The 22,282-nt window shown below is 45.6% G+C and overlaps 1 protein-coding gene across 1 annotated transcript in view; it reads left to right on the forward strand.

Moving 5' to 3' along the window:
• The first annotated feature begins 5,301 nt into the window (after positions 1-5,301).
• The window catches only part of LOC126473552 (tubulin polymerization-promoting protein homolog), a 125,360-nt gene continuing 108,379 nt past the window's right edge, over positions 5,302-22,282 (forward strand). The window contains exon 1 of the mRNA XM_050100683.1: positions 5,302-5,377. The gene's annotated coding sequence lies outside the window, so the exon portion shown is untranslated. The remainder of the gene's footprint in view (positions 5,378-22,282) is intronic.

Genomic DNA, 22,282 nt, shown 5'->3' on the forward strand with positions numbered 1-22,282 from the left:
GGGTGAAGGTCACGGTTAAAGCAGGGTCAGACATGGTAATTGGATGTCTCTATAGGCCCTCTGGCTCAGCAGCTGTTGTGGCTGAGCACCTGAAGGATAATTTGGATAATATTTTGAGTAGATTTCCCCACCATGTTATAGTTCTGGGTGGAGATTTTAATTTGCCGGATATAGACTGGGAGACTCAAACGTTCATAACAGGTGGCAGGTACAAAGAATCCAATGACTTTTTTTTAAGTGCTTTATCTGAAAACTACCTTGAGCAGTTAAGCAGAGAACCGACTCGTGGCGATAACATATTAAACCTTCTGGTGACAAACAGACCCGAACTATTTGAAACAGTCAACGCAGAACAGGGAATCAGCGATCATAAAGCGGTTACTGCATCGATGATTTCAGCCGTAAATAGAAATATTAAAAAAGGTAGGAAGATTTTTCTGTTTAGCAAAAGTGACAAAAAGCAGATTTCAGAGTACCTGACGGCTCAACAGAAAAGTTTTGCCTCAAGTACAGATAGTGTTGAGGATCAGTGGACAAAGTTCAAATCCATCGTACAATATGCGTTAGATGAGTATGTGCCAAGCAAGATCGTAAGAGATGGAAAAGAGCCACCGTGGTACAACAAGCGAGTTAGAAAACTGCTGCGGAAGCAAAGGGAACTTCACAGCAATCATAAACATAGCCAAAGCCTTGCAGACAAACAAAAATTACGAGAAGCGAAATGTAGTGTGAGGAGGGCTATGCGAGAGGCGTTCAATGAATTCGAAAGTAAAGTTCTATGTACTGACTTGGCAGAAAATCCTAAGAAATTTTGGTCTTATGTCAAAGCGGTAGGTGGGTCAAAACAAAATGTCCAGTACTCTGTGACCAAAATGGTACTGAAACAGAGGATAACAGACTAAAGACCGAAATACTAAATGTCTTTTTCCAAAGCTGTTTCACAGAGGAAGACTGCACTGTAGTTCCTTCTCTAGATTGTCACACAGATGACAAAATGGTGGATATCGAAATAGACGACAGAGGGATAGAGAAACAATTAAAATCGCTCAAAAGAGGAAAGGCCGCTGGACCTGATGTAATACCAGTTCGATTTTTCACAGAGTACGCGAAGCAACTTGCCCCCATTCTTGCAGCGGTGTACCGTAGGTCTCTAGAAGAGCATGGGTTTCGAAAAAGACGATCGTGTGAAACCCAGCTCGCGCTATTCGTCCACGAGACGTAGAGGGCCATAGACGCGGGTTCACAGGTAGATGCCGTGTTTCTTGACTTCCGCAAGGCGTTCGATACAGTTCCCCACAGTCGTTTAATGAACAAAGTAAGAGCATATGGACTATCAGACCAATTTTGTGATTGGATTGAAGAGTTCCTAGATAACAGAACGCAGCACGTCATTCTAAATGGAGAGAAGTCTTCCGAAGTAAGAGTGATTTCAGGTGTGCCGCAGGGGAGTGTCGTAGGACCGTTGCTATTCACAATATACATAAATGACCTTGTGGATGACATCGGAAGTTCACTGAGGCTTTTTGCGGATGATGCTGTAGTATATCCAGTGGTTGCAAAAATGCAAAATCGTACTGAAATTCAGGAGGATCTACAACGAATTGATGCATGGTGCAGGGAATGGCAATTGAATCTCAATGTAGACAAGTGTAATGTGCTGCGAATACATAGAAAGAAAGATCCCTTATCATTTAGCTACAATATAGCAGGTCAGCAACTGGAAGCAGTTAATTCCATAAATTATCTGGGAGTACGCATTAGGAGTGATTTAAAATGGAATGGTCATATAAAGTTGATCGTCGGTAAAGCAGATGCCAGAGTGAGATTCATTGGAAGAATCCTAAGGAAATGCAATCCGAAAACAAAGGAAGTAGGTTACAGTACGCTTGTTCGCCCACTGCTTGGATACTGCTCAGCAGTGTGGGATCCGTATCAGATAGGGTTGATTGAAGAGATAGAGAAGATCCAACGGAGAGCAGCGCGCTTCGTTACAGGATCATTTAGTAATCGCGAAAGCGTTACGGAGATGATAGATAAACTCCAGTGGAAGACTCTTTAACAAAAGCCCGTATCGAGCTACTGAGCGTCTCTCCTGCAGTTTCGAGAACATACCTTCACCGAGGAGTCAAGCGGTATATTGCTCCCTCCTAAGCATATCTCGCGAAGAGACCATGAGGATAAAATCAGAGAGATTAGAGCCCACACAGAGGCATACCGACAACTCTTCTTTCCACGAACGATACGAGACTGGAATAGAAGGGAGAACCGATAGAGGTACTCAAGTTACCCTCCGCCACACACCGTCAGGTGGCTTGCGGAGTATGGATGTAGATGTAGATGTAGAATCTGTAAACAGACCCCGGCTGTCGTCATTTTTAGATGAATTAATAAATTGTTCAAAATGGTGACGGCCTTTAAAAAGACTAAAATTCAAACGGAACGTCTATTTCGTGTTGAGAAGCGCACGAACACAGAGCATCACGCCGTCCTGACGGCCGAGACTGCGCCAGTTGAGGAAGCTTCTGGAGCAAAAAGGAAGCGGCCAGATCATGGCCCAGCAGGCGGCAGCTAGCCGCTCGACCACCCAGCAACTTGGCACCGGAACTACTTGTCTCAGCCATGGTCGCACTAGTGTGATGTGCCGACCAGCTAACAAAACTCCAGAGCATTGCCGCTCGAGCCCATTCGTGAATGTCTTCTCAGAAGATCCACAAACTGTCATCTCGCCACTCAGCGGCCTGTTATCCGTACGTATGTTCCTCCATGCGACGATACATCTTAACAGATCGTGACGTCCGGCACAATCTAATACCGATGCTCGGATTCGATCGCCTTTTCGTTTGTCTGACGATGGCGAGTATTTTGCGGTACTGCGGGAGAGAGCAGGAGCACCAGCAATGCGATAGCTTCACCGAACTCTGCCACCCCCCCCCCCCCATCTCCCCCTTCGTTTTGTCGCCGAAACCTAGTTCTCATGGTTCAGCATTCTCTCTGAGCTGTTCTCAGTTAAATTTGTGTAGCTATAGGTGAATGCTCTTTCTACATGTCATTCTGTGAATGTGTCTACATCAGTGGAGGCTACCCTCGGTTAGATGTACGTTGTTCTGTGCTAATTATAGAACATATCTCTTTCTGCTAGTTTCCAAATCTTTTATTTGTTGCGATTTCTACAACCTTCGCCCAGTATCCATTCAAATCAGTGGCTCCCTGCAAGTAGGGTCGTAGTCCGTGTCTTCCCACAGCCTGATACTGGGTACAATAATAACTGAGATCGCGATGGCACATTAATATTTATCTTGTTCACCAACTTTTCAGCCGGCCGGAGTGGCCGAGCGGTTCTAGGCGCTACAGTCCGGAACCGCGTGACCGCTACGGTCGCAGGTTCGAATCCTGCCTCGGGCATGGATGTGCGTGATGTCCTTAGGTTAATCAGGTTTAAGTAGTTCTAAGTCTAGGGGACTGACGACCTCGGATGTTAAGTCCCCTAGTGCTCAGAGCCATTTGAGTCATTTGAACCAACTTTTCATTCAGGCCGCCTGGGATACAAAAACTGTGGCAGTAAGTTTAGGTTCGGTAGCACCGTGGGTTTAAAGTTGGTAGGAGAGGAAAATGTCGGGATGGAGTTCATGGTCTGAGAGGGGAGATAGTTGAAGATCTTTTGGGAGAGCATGTAGGGGGTATGTAGCTGTAGGGTTCGTGAGATTTGCTGGTAGAGGCGCGGCAGCGTGCTTGAGTTAGAAAGTAGAGGCGAAATTTTGGATTCCTTGGATCGAGTTTGAGGATGGTGTAGGTTGTTCAGAGGTGTTTAATGGGTGAGAGTTGAGATTGGAACTTCGTGAGTTGGTAAAGGATCCCTGTGGAGGAAGGTTGTCGCGGAGTGCATGGTGCACGGTAAACAACATGAGAGGTATTATCGCCTACGCTATCCAGAGAAATCTGCGTAAGCTGAGCATGCGTTAGAAAACGGTCACCACATAAAATTTGACGATACCTCTGTCGTGGCTCGCACTAACGGCTTCTAAGACAGTTTAATAAAAGAAGCTATTGAAATAAAAATTACCGCAAACACCCTGAATAGAGACGGTTTGCAGCTCAGCGCTGCGTGGAATCCAGCGATCGCGCGGTTCAAGAGGGCACATCGAACACCGACTCAAAACATGCCCATATATAGCAATGCCACGGGCACCAGTGACGTCACAGCCGGCAGCTAGCGTATATAAGGGCGCACCAACAGCCCACTGGCAGTCATAACACTTGACAATGGCCAAGGAGTGCTTGGCCGAAAGCTCGTGTAGTTTTAAGCAATTGACCCGGTTGGGAACCCGAGAACATATTATTCAACGTTATCGCCGCGAGACTCTGCATTCATACATTACGTACCTCTACGGGGAGGAAACGTGGCGCAGCGTAAAACGTCTCGGAAAGCTGCGCGTCAAGAAGGCCATTCCACGATTTGCTATGGTATCCCATCATATCAACACCGCTGCCACCAGGAGGATATTTCGTCGTGCCAGCTTTGCATTATTAAGAGAAAGGATTACCAACACAAGGCAACAGCTGGATGCAAATGGACGTGCTCTTGTGGCCTTGCACCTGCAGCTATCAAGAACACTCACAGCTTTGGACTCTGCGTTCATACATGGTGCATGGTGTTCAAGGTTCAAATGATTCAAATGGCTCTGAGCACTATGGGACTCAAGTGCTGAGGTCATCAGTCCCCTAGAACTTAGAACTAGTTAAACCTAACTAACCTAAGGACATCACAAACATCCATGCCCGAGGCAGGGTTCGAACCTGCGACCGTAGCGGTCTGGCGGTTCCAGACTGCAGCGCCTTTAATCGCACGGCCACTTCGGCCGGCGATGTTCAAGGATCTGGAGGGACTTACATAACTTGATAGGGGTGGGGGGAAGGGGGGAGTGGAGATCCGTGCAACATTTGCTTAGCAAAGGATAGTCGGATGCTGGTTATGGAAGTCGCCAAAAACATAAATGAAGTAGGCCCCAAAGAGAACTTGAACTCGATGTCCGGCGAACTCAGGTCAGTTGTCTGAGAGTGCCACAGTGGCGTAGCGAACTAGGGGTCGGAGGCCGCGGCGGAGCCCGTGGTGGATGAGACGTCCTCCTCCTGCTCCGTGGAGAGGCGGAATCCCTGCTGGCGCCGCATGCCGTCGCTCAGCATCGATCAGTGGCGGCTGACGCGCCATCTGTAGGCAGAGGTCCGCAGCAGGCGGCGCCACCGACTGCGGCCCCCGCGTCACTTTTAAAAGCGGAGCCCGGCGCGCCCTCAGACCGCTCCGCGGGCCGACAGCGCACGCCGGTGAGCCGCCAGTGTGCCCGCGCCAGCAAACCCCGCACGCGTCGCGTCCAGCAGAAAGGTGCTGCAGCCGCTACTAACTGCGCTACGTAGTCGCCAACTCACACCTAGCATTAGTTCTAACCTTAGCAGCTTCGCAGATCGGCCAGCCACCCACAGCTGTTTCGTTGTGTGGGTCGACAACCGCAGCGAACAGTACTTACCGATAGCTTGCATCGAGCAGCAATGAGAAAAAACGTAGTGAGATACAGTGGCTCCGCACTTCTATAATACGCTTTCACAGACGCATAGATTTGCACATTTTAAATAAATTGGTTAAAGACTGGATGTTATTGTGGGCGCCGCTGTAATAATGCACCCGGCAATTAAGCTGAGTGTGCAAACGCGCAGTGGTTTGGAAGATCGTAGCCCCGACGTGCGTTCGCGCATTGTGTATTACTTGGCCGTTTGGGTGTTTGCTGTAGATAAAGTGAAATGTCGAATACTGAGACATGAATTAATAATTACCAGCAATCCTTCACCTCCATATCATTTAAAAATCGAACTACCATCTATGAAACAGCTACAAACTACTGATTACTTAACAAATGTAAATTTTTTGTAGTTGAAGACCCATAATCGTAATTACATTGGTTTCATTAGTTTCCGATTACTGACTGGATGAGTATAGTGCGGGTAGTTTGAGATCCGTTTTAACAAAAGATAGTCTTTCACGCATCTCAATGTCTATGACGTCATATCTCCCGAGCTACAAGTTGTACAATGATATAATTTTGCCGGTATATTCAGTGGTATATGATGATTGTTATCTTTAAAATGGATTGTGAATAGAAACAGTAGTAAAGAACTAACAAATTAAAACGTAATGCCTGATGCAGAAATTCTACTGCATGAACAGCGAAAATGTAGTATGCGATAAACTATTTTCCTTTCATTATTTTGTGGGGCTTGTTGGCGAGAAAAGTTTCTTAAAGGCTTGAAGTTACGCGCAAAGTTGGTTGGAAGAAGCGAAGTGCTCTCATTCTCAGATACTGAGTTAATATAGCGTGGATAATGTGAGTACCATGATTTACGATGTCCCAAGACTTAACAGTTTTTAACTTTCGTACCTCATTTGTTGCGCTAAACCTTTAATGATAGTTTATACCTCTTAGTGAGAAGATTACTTTAAAATTCGGTCAATAATTGCTTGAAATATTGAAAATCAAATTTTTATTGTCCCTGGAAGCCGTATGATAGGCAACCTACAACTGATCATAGCTCGTTTTAGAGTGAGGTTCAACTTTCATAACGTACATCAACTGTACACTCCTTGTGATTACTCTCGACTAGGTACTACCGCGAATAAATGTCAGTTATCAAACGTATATCTTAACATCATAATTGTAAAATATAGTAACCTGTATCCAACGGGAAGAGTTAATTAATCCCTTCAGCGTGAAGCGTGAAACAGGCGAAAATCCCGTTATAACATAACGAAGTCTGAATGAACTCGAAACTCTTAGCTTAACACTCTCACAAGTAGAAAGCTAGCTGAAGCAACTGTTCACCACACTCGTCATTTGCTGCATTTTACGAGTTGTTCGAAGGAGATACAAAAAAAATGTTGAAACTGCCTACCTGCCAACTGAATGCAGATGTCCTTGATCCACATGCGAGTTGATAGTCATTTTTTGCGTTGCCAACGCGTCCTTCAGATACTTGCAAGCGTCGCGTATCCATGAAGCTCCTCCGTGTATTCTGATGTCCTCCACCCACCTTCCATCGTATCATTGTCTCATCTTTTCTACCATTTATTCGTTATTCGCCTGGCAACACGTGGCGTCCCAAGCCCCCCCCCCCCCCCCCCCAGCAGGGTGGCGTAGTGGTTAGCACTCTGGACATGCATTGGAGAGGCTGACAGTTCATATATGCGTCCAGCCATCCTGATTTCGGTTATCCGAGATTTGCCTGAATCGCTCCAGGAAAATTGCTGGAGGGTTCCTTTTAAAGAAAACGGGATATTTCCTTTCTCATTCTTGACACTGTCTGAGCTTGTGCTTCATCTCTGCTAACCTTTATGTCCACGTAAGGTTAAAACCTAATCTTTCTTCCTTCTTCCTTTCCGTCCCTGTTAATTAAGTCAGTCTGTCCCTCTAATACACCTTCTTGTTTTCCTGTGCTACTTTCTTTTCGGAATGTAGATTAAACGTTGTTGTGTTATTGTTTTAATCGATTTTCAAGGCTACTTTTTAAATTTCTCTATTAACGTCTAGTATTCGTTATTAAAGTTTATCTGCTTTACATGCAAGTACTGTAATATCATCGTCAAAACGCAGGTGGTTCATACATGTTCGATTAAACCGCATTCCTCTTACGTTTTCTCAATTGAGATGCATAAAAAGTTCATCTAGGACTGACTACAGTAGTTGTAGTGATATGGAATCACCTTGCCGTACTCCTTTTTCAGTTCCGAATGGGAATGTAACTATTCCGTCTGACTTATATTAAGGAATCGATAATACGTCTGACAGTCGTTTACGCTCATGTTTTGTGATAATGTATTTGAAACCGAGAAAACACTTTGGGATTTCAGGAAGTAAGATATACTCTTTACGTAAGAAGAGTTGCGCATTCACAGAAGAGTGCATGTTTCGGGTGTCCAGGAAACACAGTTTTGCTGCGCTACAGATAACAGATGCATTGCAGTGTGCGAGTGAAATGGCACGGCAACTGGAAACGTAGTCCAGTTGGAAAATTGGAACTGTTAATTGGAAAAGTTAAAGTACACGTGAGAGTACGATAGCACACAGATTCACCGTGAAATTCTGGTGATGTATGGACAACTGCAATGACGCATCCAGGCGTAGTGAAAATGTGCCAACAATTTGACCAAGGGGCACAGACGGGAAGGAAGGCCAGCGACAACGAACACAAAGGACGATGTCCACTCGCGGGGAAAGAGATTTTCCAATGATGAAGACAATAATACAACGGCTCTCGAATGACCCCATGACAACAGAGGAGATTTCTGTCGTCGAGGAACTGAACGACTGGTAAAACGTATCGACCGTTTTTACGAAGACTTGATGACTATGTTGAAAAATAGTGTCACGCATCCGTGTCACCTTGAAGTGTAGCGCAGCATTCAGTAAAAGTGACCTGACCTGTCATAATAATGTGGCACTCACTTTTAGAAGTCCCTTCGTAATGGTACCACAAACCAAACGGGAACTCTGTTAGGTGTTGTGAACTAATTAGTAAACAGCAGCAAATAAGAAGCGTAATTAAAACTTGGTTCAATAGAAACACTGTGTGTCGCAATCAGGTGGCTCTAAAATGAGACTCTGGAATGTTCTGTTGATATAAACGTTTCTTCTTATTTTTAGACAAGGATTATTATTATACACAATACGTAGTAGAACTCGGTGACCTGGAAGACGACTGTTTCTGAACCTATTGCACTGTTATCTATAAAAGTCCAACAATATCTCGTTAGATGGAAGAATGCCAAGTAAAATAAATGCTGAAATAAATAAGTAAATATTCAAATTGAAGAAGATTACGCTAGGTATCATCAAGATTTTGAAACAAATTCAACTTGGTGCACGGAACGCGATTACGTCTATGCGTACATACAGCTGCTTTTAAAAAAGAAATAGGGACCTGCAGGATCAGCGTTGCACTGAACTCATTAACAAATTCGTCGTTATAAAAAGCACACCACAAGTTTCATATGACTTTTAAGATTTTGGGAAACAGTAATATTTTCGAAAGTGGCTGTGTAACCGCAATTAAAAAAAAAGAGGGCACAATATGAATAGTTTTTTGATTGTACAATTTTCATTGTCAAACGCTAGAAAAAATTGCCAGTTATACAGAAAAAATACTGTTTTTGTTTAAATATTCTGCAGTACTCTGCGAAAACTTGTCTTAAAACTCGAGAACATATGATCAGACAGATTGTTGTGGACTTCAGTCTGAAGAGTGGTTGAAACAGCTTTCCATGCTACTCTCTCCTGTGCAAGCCACTTCATCTCCGAATAACTACTGCAACCTACATCCTTCTCAATCTGGTTACTGTCTTCATTTCTTGGTCTCCCTCTACGATTCCCCCCCCCCCCCCCCCCCCCCAATTCCCTCCGGTACTGAATTGGCGATCCTTTGATGTCTCAGAATGTGTCCTACCAACCGATCCCTTCTTCTAGTCAGGTTGCGCCACAAATTTATTTTTCTTCATTCACGCCGCGATCAAATCGTCACTTCCGACACACTTGCTGCCGCGTTTGTAAATCAGAAATTTGTAATTCAGAAAGAAGTCTACTTCAGCTTGCTTCAGTGGCAGACAACAATCGGTATTTCCAGTATCAATGTCCTTTTACAAAGTTGAGAATGATGGCAGCAGTGGTTATCGCACTCGTCTCATATGTGACAACATCCGTCTTGAAACCCTGTCTGATGTGTTGGCAGAAGAGCCAACACCGTGTTGCTAGAGGAGGCCGAAATGCACGCGTTTAAGCTCACGCAGACTGGCGTGAGGTCTGAAACAATTAAAGGAGTTGAGTCTAATAAATAAAGTACGAAGTTGATGTAATACTTAACTTTAATCCATAATTGGTGTACATCGCTCTTGACGGTACATGTTTTACGATCTCAATATAAACTGGTAATGGCGCCTTGCTAGGTCGTAGCAAATGACGTAGCTGAAGACTACGGTAACTATCGTCTCGGCAAATGAGAGCGTATTTGTCAGTGTAGCATCGCTAGCAAAGTCTGCTGTACAACTGGGGCGAGTGCTAGGACGTCTCTCTAGACCTGCCGTGTGGCGGCGCTCGGTCTGCAATCACTGACAGTGGCGACACGCGGGTCCGACGTATACTACCGGACCGCGGCCGATTTAAAGGCTACCACCTAACAAGTGTGGTGTCTGGCGGTGACACCACACTGTCCGTTCGATCTTATTTGATTTTCCGTAGTTTCCGTCCATTTTTTTTTTGTGAAATCCTATGGGACTCAACTGCTAAGGTCATCAGCCCCTAAGCTTACACACTGCTTAACCTAAATTATCCCAAGGACAACCACACACACCCATGCCCGAGGGAGGACTCGAACCTTCGCCGGGACCAGCCGCACAGTCCATGACTGCAGCGCCTTTGACCGCTCGGCTAATCCCGCGCGGCTCCGTCCATTTCTCGAAGCGAAAGCCCTGACATTTTTTTCTTTAATATCTTAAAAACTACAATTTCACTGGACTGGGAGGTGTATTCGGACTGGTGTTTTCAGATCTTCTTTTAGCCCTCTCTATGTTAACGGAACTGTGATGTACCTTCATTGAAATCTTCCGTACTACCGACACATGTTAGTTTTGATGTGACGTTTTGTAGTTGGTTGTCGCAGAATGTCACCTTAGACCGTAGATCAAGTTGGCAGCACATGACATCAGTATAAAGAAACCAACGTCTCGACCAATTGACGGGCATCTACTTGATTGTAGTATTTTCAGTCCAAATTTTTTATTATGATCGTGAATACTTGTGCAACGTTTGGTCGCAGTATTGAAAAACAGAAAAATAAGTATTACAACATTTCATGGGTTATTTTACCGCTGTCAAAATGTTGCTAACATATTTCTCGAGTGTAAGCCATTGAATTATAGGGTAATGCTAATGAGTAATGCCGTTGCCGAGCACATGCGAATTGTCTTCGGCTTAACAAAATTTTGTATTGTATAAATGTTACGGCTTTGTCCATAAAGGACATTGTGTATGTCTCATAAAAATATGTGCAGAAATTTATCAAATGTTAATTACACGGCCTTACTTTTCCTCTGTACATGATCCGAACATTGTACATTTCTTTTTACGTAATCAGCAATACTCGTAACATTTTTCTCGGTTATGATGTACGAAGGAATCTTTCTAGTATTCCGTTGAAAAAGAATAGTTGTCTGACTGACGAGTAAACATAAATATGCTCCAAACATTTTTCGCTAGAATATTTTTACACAGAGGTTCTTTTTATCTAGGAACAAAACATAAATCAGATGTTGTGCTACCATTTCTGAGAAATATGTAAGGGTGCCATCTGCATCGGACAGTGGCATGTAATGTTACCGGCATGTGGAATTTTATTAATATGTGTATAAGAAAATTGATACGAAGAAGTTTCAGTCACTTAACTGTACGATTTCCTTTTCTCAACTACAGTTAATTAAAGTTTGGTTTTACTTCTATAAAAATTTACAGACGCTAGAACAGTTTCCTTAATAATCGATGTTTTCTAAAATATTATGCTTCTTGTCTTCACGCTGTTTCAATATCTGTAGTGTCATAAAACACAAACCCCGTTTGCACGAAAACTGGGGTAAAGAATAAGAGCAGATGTCTATTCTGACGACTTCTGCAAGTATTTTTGAAACATCGACTGAGAAGAAAATTCTTCCTACTAAATTTATACTTTATTTTCCAGTTCTGTGAGGACCAGACGATGCACAATGTAGCTTAAGAGGGGGATTTACCGAAGAAAAACTAATTCTGGAAGTTGTATAAAAGTATATACAGAAAGAATTGTAAATAGAACGTTTCAAAATTTGTTACACTTTTTGCTAGATGAATATTATTACTAAAACCATGTCATTAATATCAGAAATTTTGCAAAATTTACATTTATTATAATCCTGCATATGTAATACTAAAACAGTAGGTAACTAAATGGTTCAAATCAATGCAAGATTTGTAACTGGAGTGAGAAAAACGGTATTACCGATCTTGACTACGCATAATGCGTACTGACAGGCACTCGGCCTCATTCTGTTCGTCACGTGACCTTGACATTGGTTTCAAAGCCCAGCGGGACAGTAATATTGCACATGAGCGGTCTGGATGCTTCTTTGGACTAAGCACAAAAGAACAAGACAAGAGAGGAAGAAGTGGCGTCGCTTCCCCCTCGCAGACACCAAGGAGCGGGTCCTGAAATAGACAGCTACTTTGGTAACTTGGGCTTTCGTTGGGGATGAAGGCAGAGACGGCAATTCTGCGTCTCTGCTCGAGAAACAGTCTAAGCAGTGGGATGTGGAGTACTTACCGAAAGCTTACAGAGGAGAAATGGGAGTAAATAGTACCGCCATAGTGCGTGAGAATTTTAGCATGAAAATTTTTCTTTACCTAAACCAATAAATCGCCTGTAATATTTAGCAGTTTCTCAGTTACTTGCGTATCGTTTACTTTACCTGTTGCTCTCTTCACCTTCTTGTGCTTGTCGGTAACACGCCAGTTGCCGAAATGAAGGCTCCTGGTGTATTCAAGCACCTGCTGTCCTCCGGGTAGCCGAGTTGTCAGGGGCCCATGGGCAGCGTCCAGTGCACGCACCACTCCGCGGCTAGCGGCTGCCGACGCCTTCGTAACTGTTGCCTGTTAGCGGCCTCGCGGTGAAAATCTCCCCGCGCTCCAGACGCAGCAACGTATTCTTTAAGTCGTACTTCGCTGCTTCAGAAAGTTGTATGGAGGACATTCTCACTCCGCCAAAGCTGCGAAACCGATTCTACGTAGTATGGCGTCGAAAAGTCCTTGGTAGGTTCCCGGAGCATAGGACACCTGATGACCACTCACAGGGTAAGTAATTTCCGTAAATTACGAGACTGTAGTTTATAGGCGCGGAGCTAGCACCCGATAACCTACCAGATACGTTCAATCGGATTCAGATAAAATGAATATGGTGACCAAGACATCGTCAGTTCACTATCATTCTCCTGAAATCACTGTAGCACCATTATGGCCTTATGACACGAACAGTTATACTGCCGGAAGATGCCGTTGCTATCGGTTAAGACATCAAGCTTTGGAGGGGGGGAGCGAGGTAATGCAGGTGGGTCACAGTAACGTTCCCGTACTCCACAACTGTCATAATATTTCCGATTACTAACTAAAGTCCGATGGAAGCCCAGGTCAATGTTTTTCGCAACATAATACTGTCACAGTGGCCTGTGTGGCGCATATACGGTCATGGCGATCGACCTGGTATAACAAGAAACGTGATTTATCCGATCAGGCGGCGTGTTTCGATTGATCCACTGTCCAATTTCAACTATCCCGTGCCAAATGCAGTCGTAATTGAGGATTTCGTTGGGTCAACATCGGAACACGTAGGATCGTCTGCTGCGGAGCTCCATGTTCATCAGTGTACGCTGAGCAATGTGTCCGATACACTTGTACCTGCACCAGCATTACACTCCATCCTCACATCTGACACAGATTGCCGCCTATCCTGCTTTAGAATACTAGCAACCCTCCGAAATCTATTTTATGTGATGTGGTGTGAATGTCAAACACCTATTCGCCTATTCGTGGTTTCACCGCTCTTCAGACACTTTACATAGATTCTCAGGACAGTAGCACGAGAACATCCGACCAGCTTCGCCATCCGATAAGCTCGTCTCCAAGCTCAGAGCCATAAAATTTTCCCTTTTTCTAATCGCTTATGTCGGTGGTTTCCTACATTTGTGCTCCATGTCGTCGCTAGAATCATTTCCCATCCGTCTCCGATCTGCTTATACAGGGTGGTCCATTGATACTGACCAGGTCAAATATCTCACGAAATAAGCATCAAACGAAAAAACTACAAAGAACGAAACTCGTCTAGCTTGAAGGGGGAAACCAGATGGCGCTATGGTTGGCCCTCTAAATGGCGCTGCCATAGGTCAAACGGATATCAACGGCGTTTTTTTTTAAATAGGAACCCCCATTTTTTATTACATTTTCGTGTACTACGTAAATAAATATGAATGTTTTAGTTGGACCACTTTTTTCGCTTTGTGATAGATGGCGCTGTAATAGTCACAAACGTATAAGTACGTGGTATCGCGTAACATTCCGCCAGTGCGGACGGTATTTGCTTCGTCATACATTACCCGTGTTGAAATGGACCGTTTACCAATTGCGGAAAAGGTCGATATCGTGTTGATGTATTGCTATTGTGATCAAAATGCCCAACGGGCGTGTGCTATGTATGCTGCTCGGTATCCTGGACGACATCATCCAAGTGTTCGGACCGTTCGCCGGATAGTTACGTCATTTAAGGAAACAGGAAGAGTTCAGCCACATGTGAAACGTCAACCACGACCTGCAACATATGATGATGCCCAAGTAGGTATTTTAGCTGCTGTCGAGGCTAATCCGCACATCAGTAGTAGACAAACTGCGCGAAAATCGGGAATCTCAAAAATGTCGGTGTTGAGGATGCTACATCAACATCGATTGCACCCGTACATTATATCTGTGCACCAGGAATTTGCATGGCGACGACTTTGAACGTCGTGTACAGTTCTGCCACTGGGCACAAGAGAAATTACGGGACGATGACAGATTTTTTGCACGCGTTCTATTTAGCGACGAAGCGTCATTCACCAATAGCGGTAACGTAAACCGGCATAATACGCAGTATTGGGCAATGGCAAATCCACGATGGCTGCGACAAGTGGAACACCAGCGACCTAGGCGGGTTAATGTATGGTGCGGCATTATGGGAGGAAGGATAATTGGCCCCCATTTTATCGATGGCAATCTTAATGGTGCAATGTATGCTGATTTCCTACGTAATGTTCTACCGATGTTACTACAAGATGCCGCGCGGGATTAGCCGAGCGGTCTAAGGCGCTGCAGTCATGGACTGTGCGGGTGCTCCCGGCGGAGGTTCGAGTCCTCCCTCGGGCAAGGGTGTGTGTGTTTGTCCTTGGGATAATTTAGGTTAAGTAGTGTGTAAGTGTAGGGACAGACGACTTTAGCAGTTAAGTCCCATAAGATTTCACACGCATTTGATTTTTTTTTTTTTTTATTTACTACAAGATGTTTCACTACGTGACAGAATGGCGATGTGCTTCCAACATGATGGGTGTCCGGCACATAGTTCGCGTGCGGTTGAAGCGGTATTGCCTAGCATATTTCATGACAGGTGGATTGGTCGTCGAAGCACCATACCATGGCCCGCACGTTCACCGGTTCTGACGTCCCCGGATTTCTCTCTGTGGGGAAAGTTGAAGGATATTTGCTATCGTGATCCACCGACAACGTCTGACAACATATGTCAGCACATTGTCAATGCATGTGCGAACATTATGGATGGCGAACTACTCGCTTTTGAGAGGAATGTCGTTACACGTATTGCCAAATGCATTGAGGTTGACGGACATCATTTTGAGCATTTATTGCATTAATGTGATATTTACAGGTAATCACGCTGTAACAGCATGCGTTCTCAGAAATGATAAGTTCACAAAGGTACATGTATCACATTGGAACAACCGAAATAAAATGTTCAAACGTACCTACGTTCTGTATTTTAATTTAAAAAATCTACCTGGTACCAATTGCTCGTCTAAAATTGTGAGCCATATGTTTGTGACTATTACAGCGCCATCTATCACAAAGCGAAAAAAGTGGTCCAACTAAAACATTCATATTTCTTTAGGTACCACACGAATATGTAATAAAAATTGGGGTTCCTATTTAGCGCCATCTGGTTTCTCCCTTCAAGCTAGACACGTTTCGGTCTTTGTAGTTTTTTCGTTTGACGCTTATTTCGTGAGATATTTGGCCCGGACACGATCAATGGAGCAGCCTGTATATTTCCCTTACCGCTTCACGAGCCCACAGAACAACCAGGCGGCGCTCAATCTCACGGTGCATCATGTTGTCGCGGCTCATCGGTATTATACGACTAGTTTAGACTCACTCCTCATCATCTGACAAAATTTAACAATTTAGGGTGATATAAACCACATGTCCATAGTTAAGACCACATCAAGTAGGTATTTAAAACGTTGTTTGTATGCCGAATAATGATATGTTCGCGCACCAGAGACACTTTTGTACGATGAATGCTATAAGGGGCATTCAAAAAGTTTCCGTTGGGAGGCCGTACAGTCCAGAATCGATATTCCAATAAGGCAAAATCGGTGTGAGTACTGCGGCAATCAGGTTGAAGACAACCGTTATTAAAATAGTGCGTCCTGCTGCGTGAGAAAGTCCGTAACCGCCTGCTGCACATCCCGGTCAAACAGGAATCGTCGACCCTTCAAGGCCTTCGTTAAGGAACTGAAGGCGCGATAATCGCATGGGAGAGACCAAGACTACAGAGCGGGCGCTGGGGTGTCTCCCACTGGAGTTGCCGTAACTTCTGCGTTACGACATTTGAGGGTCGCTTTATGCGTTATCATGAAGCAGCAGAACCCACAACTTAGTTCACCATTCCTCAACGGAGATTTTCCACAGACATGCAGCCCCAATGCAGAGTCTTGATTATCCGATAGATTTCTGCCTGTGTTTGCCCTTCGGGGCAATCAAGATAAGCAAAACAGCACGCTGGTCCTGTCTGAACGCATTTGGTACTAACGTCACCTTTGTGCATTTACCGCACGCACGCTGGAAAGACACGAATGCTAATCCCCTGCCTACATGTTATATATCCACATCACAGACGCGCTATCGTCACTTAAACCTCTATTATAAAGCGCTGCCTGATAGGAAAAGGTAGAGCATCCAGAAAGGGCGATGGGGGAGAACCGAACGAAACTTCACGAGTTGCAAGGGTATATGATGTTATTTCACTGAGTCAAATTTACGAAAAACTTAGTCGTGTAAGCACACATAACGGTATGACGTTGCACTCCCTGTAGCCTGAATGCAGACACTGATTCAGCTGGAAAGGGTGTCATAAGGCTTTTGTATCATCTCCTGTAACAAGCTGGCCCACGGCTGTTGTAACTGGTCATTCAAATCCCAGGTACTGTAACTCGGACAGAATTGAAGTCGAAGCTGATCCAAAATACACTCCTGGAAATGGAAAAAAGAACACATTGACACCGGTGTGTCAGACCCACCATACTTGCTCCGGACACTGCGAGAGGGCTGTACAAGCAATGATCACACGCACGGCACAGCGGACACACCAGGAACCGCGGTGTTGGCCGTCGAATGGCGCTAGCTGCGCAGCATTTGTGCACCGCCGCCGTCAGTGTCAGCCAGTTTGCCGTGGCATACGGAGCTCCATCGCAGTCTTTAACACTGGTAGCATGCCGCGACAGCGTGGACGTGAACCGTATGTGCAGTTGACGGACTTTGAGCGAGGGCGTATAGTGGGCATGCAGGAGGCCGGGTGGACGTACCGCCGAATTGCTCAACACGTGGGGCGTGAGGTCTCCACAGTACATCGATGTTGTCGCCAGTGGTCGGCGGAAGGTGCACGTGCCCGTCGACCTGGGACCGGACCGCAGCGACGCACGGATGCACGCCAAGACCGTAGGATACTACGCAGTGCCGTAGGGGACCGCACCGCCACTTCCCAGCAAATTAGGGACACTGTTGCTCCTGGGGTATCGGCGAGGACCATTCGCAACCGTCTCCATGAAGCTGGGCTACGGTCCCGCACACCGTTAGGCCGTCTTCCGCTCACGCCCCAACATCGTGCAGCCCGCCTCCAGTGGTGTCGCGACAGGCGTGAATGGAGGGACGAATGGAGACGTGTCGTCTTCAGCGATGAGAGTCGCTTCTGCCTTGGTGCCATTGATGGTCGTACGCGTGTTTGGTGCCGTGCAGGTGAGCGCCACAATCAGGACTGGATACGACCGAGGCACACAGGGCCAACACCCGGCATCATGGTGTGGGGAGCGATCTCCTACACTGGCCGTACACCACTGGTGATCGTCGAGGGGACACTGAATAGTGCACGGTACATCCAAACCGTCATCGAACCCATCGTTCTACCATTCCTAGACCGGCAAGGGAACTTGCTGTTCCAACGGGACAATGCACGTCTGCATGTATCCCGTGCCACCCAACGTGCTCTAGAAGGTGTAAGTCAACTACCCTGGCCAGCAAGATCTCCGGATCTGTCCCCCATTGAGCATGTTTGGGACTGGATGAAGCGTCGTCTCACGCGGTCTGCACGTCCAGCACGAACGCTGGTCCAACTGAGGCGCCAGGTGGAAATGGCATGGCAAGCCGTTCCACAGGACTACATCCAGCATCTCTACGATCGTCTCCATGGGAGAATAGCAGCCTGCATTGCTGCGAAAGGTAGATATACACTGTACTAGTGCCGACATTGTGCATGCTCTGTTGCCTGTGTCTATGTGCCTGTGGTTCTGTCAGTGTGATCATGTGATGTATCTGACCCCAGGAATGTGTCAATAAAGTTTCCCGTTCCTGGGACAATGAATTCACGGTGTTCTTATTTCAATTTCCAGGAGTGTATGTTCTATTGGGGACAGATCTGCGGATCTTGCTGGCTATGTGAGTACCTCAGCGCCACACAGACAGTTCATAGAGACACCTATCCTGTGTTGCCGAGCTTTTCTCTGTTGGAGAATAGCATCACGTTAGTGTCGCATGATGGCGCAGGATGACCGTGACTTATTGTTGCGCCAGTAGAATTCCGTCAGTCGCTACCAGACGTGACCTCAAGTCATATCCGATGGCTCCCCATACCATGTCGCCTGGACTAATATCGTTATCTCTCGAAAACATTTGAAGAACGAGTCCATTCTCCAGGGGTAGCGCAAAACGGCGAATCAACGCCGAACACAATGCGACGCCGTGAATCAGCAGTCCGTGTTTCCCAGTCGTGGCACGACTCCAAACGCAGCCGTGTGTGCCGTGGTGTCAACGGCAGCCTACGCACGGGACGATAATTCCCTGCTTCGGCGGGTGCTAGTCTCTGACCAAAGATGCGGGACGACACAGACTTTTATGGACAGTCTGTTACTTCTACTCGGACGGCAGGCGCAAGTACGAAGGGGTTACGATGTGCTCAGTGCAAGATACGGCGATCCTCACTTCTTACGGTCAGGCCTTGGCGACGAGTAAGCCTGCTCTCGTGTCCCACGCAGTCCAGCACAGCGCAGGTATCACATCTGAATGCCCACAGACCTGGATATTGAATGATTCCATCTTTTCTTTGGCATTTGCATTGTATAAATTATATTCTCATCAACTATGTAGTAGCAACTTATATGGAACCATTTTAACAATTGTTAAGCATTCAATTCGCTGTAACCTCAGAGAATTTTTTATACAGGGTGATTCAAAAAGAATATCACAACTTTAGGAATTTAAAACTCTGCAACGACAAAAGGCAGAGCTAAGCACTATCTGTCGGCGAATTAAGGGAGCTATAAAGTTTCATTTAGTTGTACATTTGTTCGCTTGAGGCGCTGTTGACTAGGCGTCAGCGTCAGTTGATGCTAAGATGGCGACCGCTCAACAGAAAGCTTTTTGTGTTATTGAGTACGGCAGAAGTGAATCGACGACAGTTGTTCAGCGTGCATTTCGAACGAAGTATGGTGTTAAACCTCCTGATAGGTGGTGTATTAAACGTTGGTATAAACAGTTTACAGAGAATGGGTGTTTGTGCAAAGGGAAAAGTTCTGGACGGCCGAGAACGAGTGATGAAAATGTAGCACGCATCCAGCAAGCATTTGTTCGCAGCCCAGGAAAATCGACTCGCAGAGCTAGCAGAGAGCTGCAAATTCCACAATCAACTGTATGGAGAGTCCTACGAAAAAGGTTAGTTATGAAACCTTATCGTCAACTACCCGAGGCGATGGATCGGCCGCCAGGCAGCCCGTGACAGAGCACTTCATCACTGGCCTCCAAGAAGCCCTGATCTTACCCCCTGCGATTTTTTCTTATGGGGGTATGTTAAGGATATGGTGTTTCGGCCACCTCTCCCAGCCACCATTGATGATTTGAAACGAGAAATAACAGCAGCTATCCAAACTGTTACGCCTGATATGCTACAGAGAGTGTGGAACGAGTTGAAGTATCGGGTTGATATTGCTCGAGTGTCTGGAGGGGGCCATATTGAACATCTCTGAACTTATTTTTCAGTGAAAAGAAACCTTTATAAATACTCTTTGTAATGATGTATAACAGAAGGTTATATTATGTTTCTTTCATTAAATACACATTTTTAAAGTTGTGGTATTCTTTTTGAATCACCCTGTATATTATGTTCTTTATATATATATATTTTTTTAAAAGCATTAACAACTCTATACCAATAAGACTGTAACAATGAGAAGTCTTTGCTATTAGATTCAAAAGCATACGACCCACCTTACATTTCAAGGCTGTGGGTTACTCTGTACTGTTAATGATATAAATGAAATGAAAAAAAAATGATTCCATCAGCTGGCCACATGGGAGACTCACAATGTGACCCTTTCAAACTGTGTCAGGTGCTAATAAAGCGGTCTCACATGAGTACTTAGCGCCTCCGTGACCTTCACAGTGTTCACACATCATCTGTCGCCATTCACGCACCTTATATACTCTATCAGGCCTGCTGAAAACTTTAAAGATGAACGACGCTAATGCACTCTTTGGCTTCAAATGGCTCTGAGCACTATGGGACTTAACATCTTAGGTCACCAGGCCCCCAGAACTTAGAACTACTTAAACCTAACTAACCTAATGACATCACACACATCCATTCACGAGGCACGATTCGAACCTGCGACCGTAGCAGTCCCGCGGTTCCGGACTGCAGCGTCTAGAACCGCACGACCACCGCGGCCGGCTCTAATGCACTCTGGTAGCTGTTGTAACTATGACAGAAAATTGCAGTTCTTGTCATTTACATACCAGCCGATGCTGTGTACACGTGCCGGCTGGGGTGGCCGATCGGTTCTAGGCGCTACAGTCTGGAACCGCGTGACCGCTACGGTCGCAGGTTCGAATCCTGCCTCGGGCATGGAGTGTGTGATGTCCTTAGGTTAGTAGGGTTTAAGTAGTTCTAAGTTCTAGGAGACTGATGACCTAAGATGTTAAGTCTCATAATGCTGAGAGCCATTTGAACAATTTTTTTGTGTACACGTACGAAATTACGCTAACATCGGACCATGTCTTCTGAGTGCTTCACTTTTTTTCCTCTGGCAGTGTGTCTTGTGCCAACGGCCTTGCCGCAGTGGTTACGTCGGTTTCCGTCAGATCACCGAAATTAAGCTCTATCGGGCTAGGCTAGTACTTGGATGGGTGACCATCCGGTCTGCCGAGCGCTGTTGGCAGGCGGGGTGCACTCAGCCCTTGTGAGGCAAACTGAGGAGCTGCTTGACTGAGAAGTAGCGGCTCCGGTCTCGGAAACTGACACACAGCCGGGACAGCGGCGTGCTGACCACAAGCCCCACCATATCCGCATCCAGTGACGCCTGCGGGCTGAGGATGACACGGCGGCCGGTCGGTACCGTTGGGCCTTCATGGCCTGTTCGCGAGGAGTTTAGTTTTTAGTTTAGTGTATCTTGCGCCGGTGCTATACCATCTACAGCACTCCAAAGCGACAAGAGTGTTCTTTTAAGGGGAATAATTAATGCGTATTTAGTATTTACTATACCAGCGTTTTTTATCTTTATCAACTTTAACTAGCAGGCTGCAGATAAAAATTTAAAGGAAGTAAGTAAGATTGCTTTTTAATGTCCGATCAATGAGGAGACCAACCGATGCGAAGCACGAGCTGCGGAAGCCGCGTAACACCAAAATCTGGATCGTCAGACAGGTATTAGAACCACCACTCTCCCGAATGTGAGTGTAGCCTCTTACCGCTCCCCCATCTCGTCGGTGATCGCAATGTAGAGCGGACAAGTTACCATTAAACGATGACAGTACCAGCAGCCGCTGCCAACAATGTCCAGTTCTCCCTGCGCTGTCACACAACTAGCCATCGATTACTACAGACAATAGAGTGAGTGTAAATTCTTTGCCTGTATAAAAAAAATGTATGGCTAAGGAACTGTGCTAAGTACAACTACACAGTTTGTTGCAAATGTCGGCTTAACCCATACAGTTTCTTACAGGTACACTTCCACATGTGCAACGTTTGTTGCCCATAGAACACTTAGGCGATAATCAGTTTGTCTCCCATGTATTTGCTAACATCTCTTCAATCACCCCCACTACAGCATCTCTTATTCGTGTCTTAAGAATCTGCACACGGGGAACTG

The sequence above is a fragment of the Schistocerca serialis genome, chromosome 4 (genome assembly GCF_023864345.2).
Source record: "Schistocerca serialis cubense isolate TAMUIC-IGC-003099 chromosome 4, iqSchSeri2.2, whole genome shotgun sequence".
Taxonomy (NCBI): domain Eukaryota; kingdom Metazoa; phylum Arthropoda; class Insecta; order Orthoptera; family Acrididae; genus Schistocerca; species Schistocerca serialis.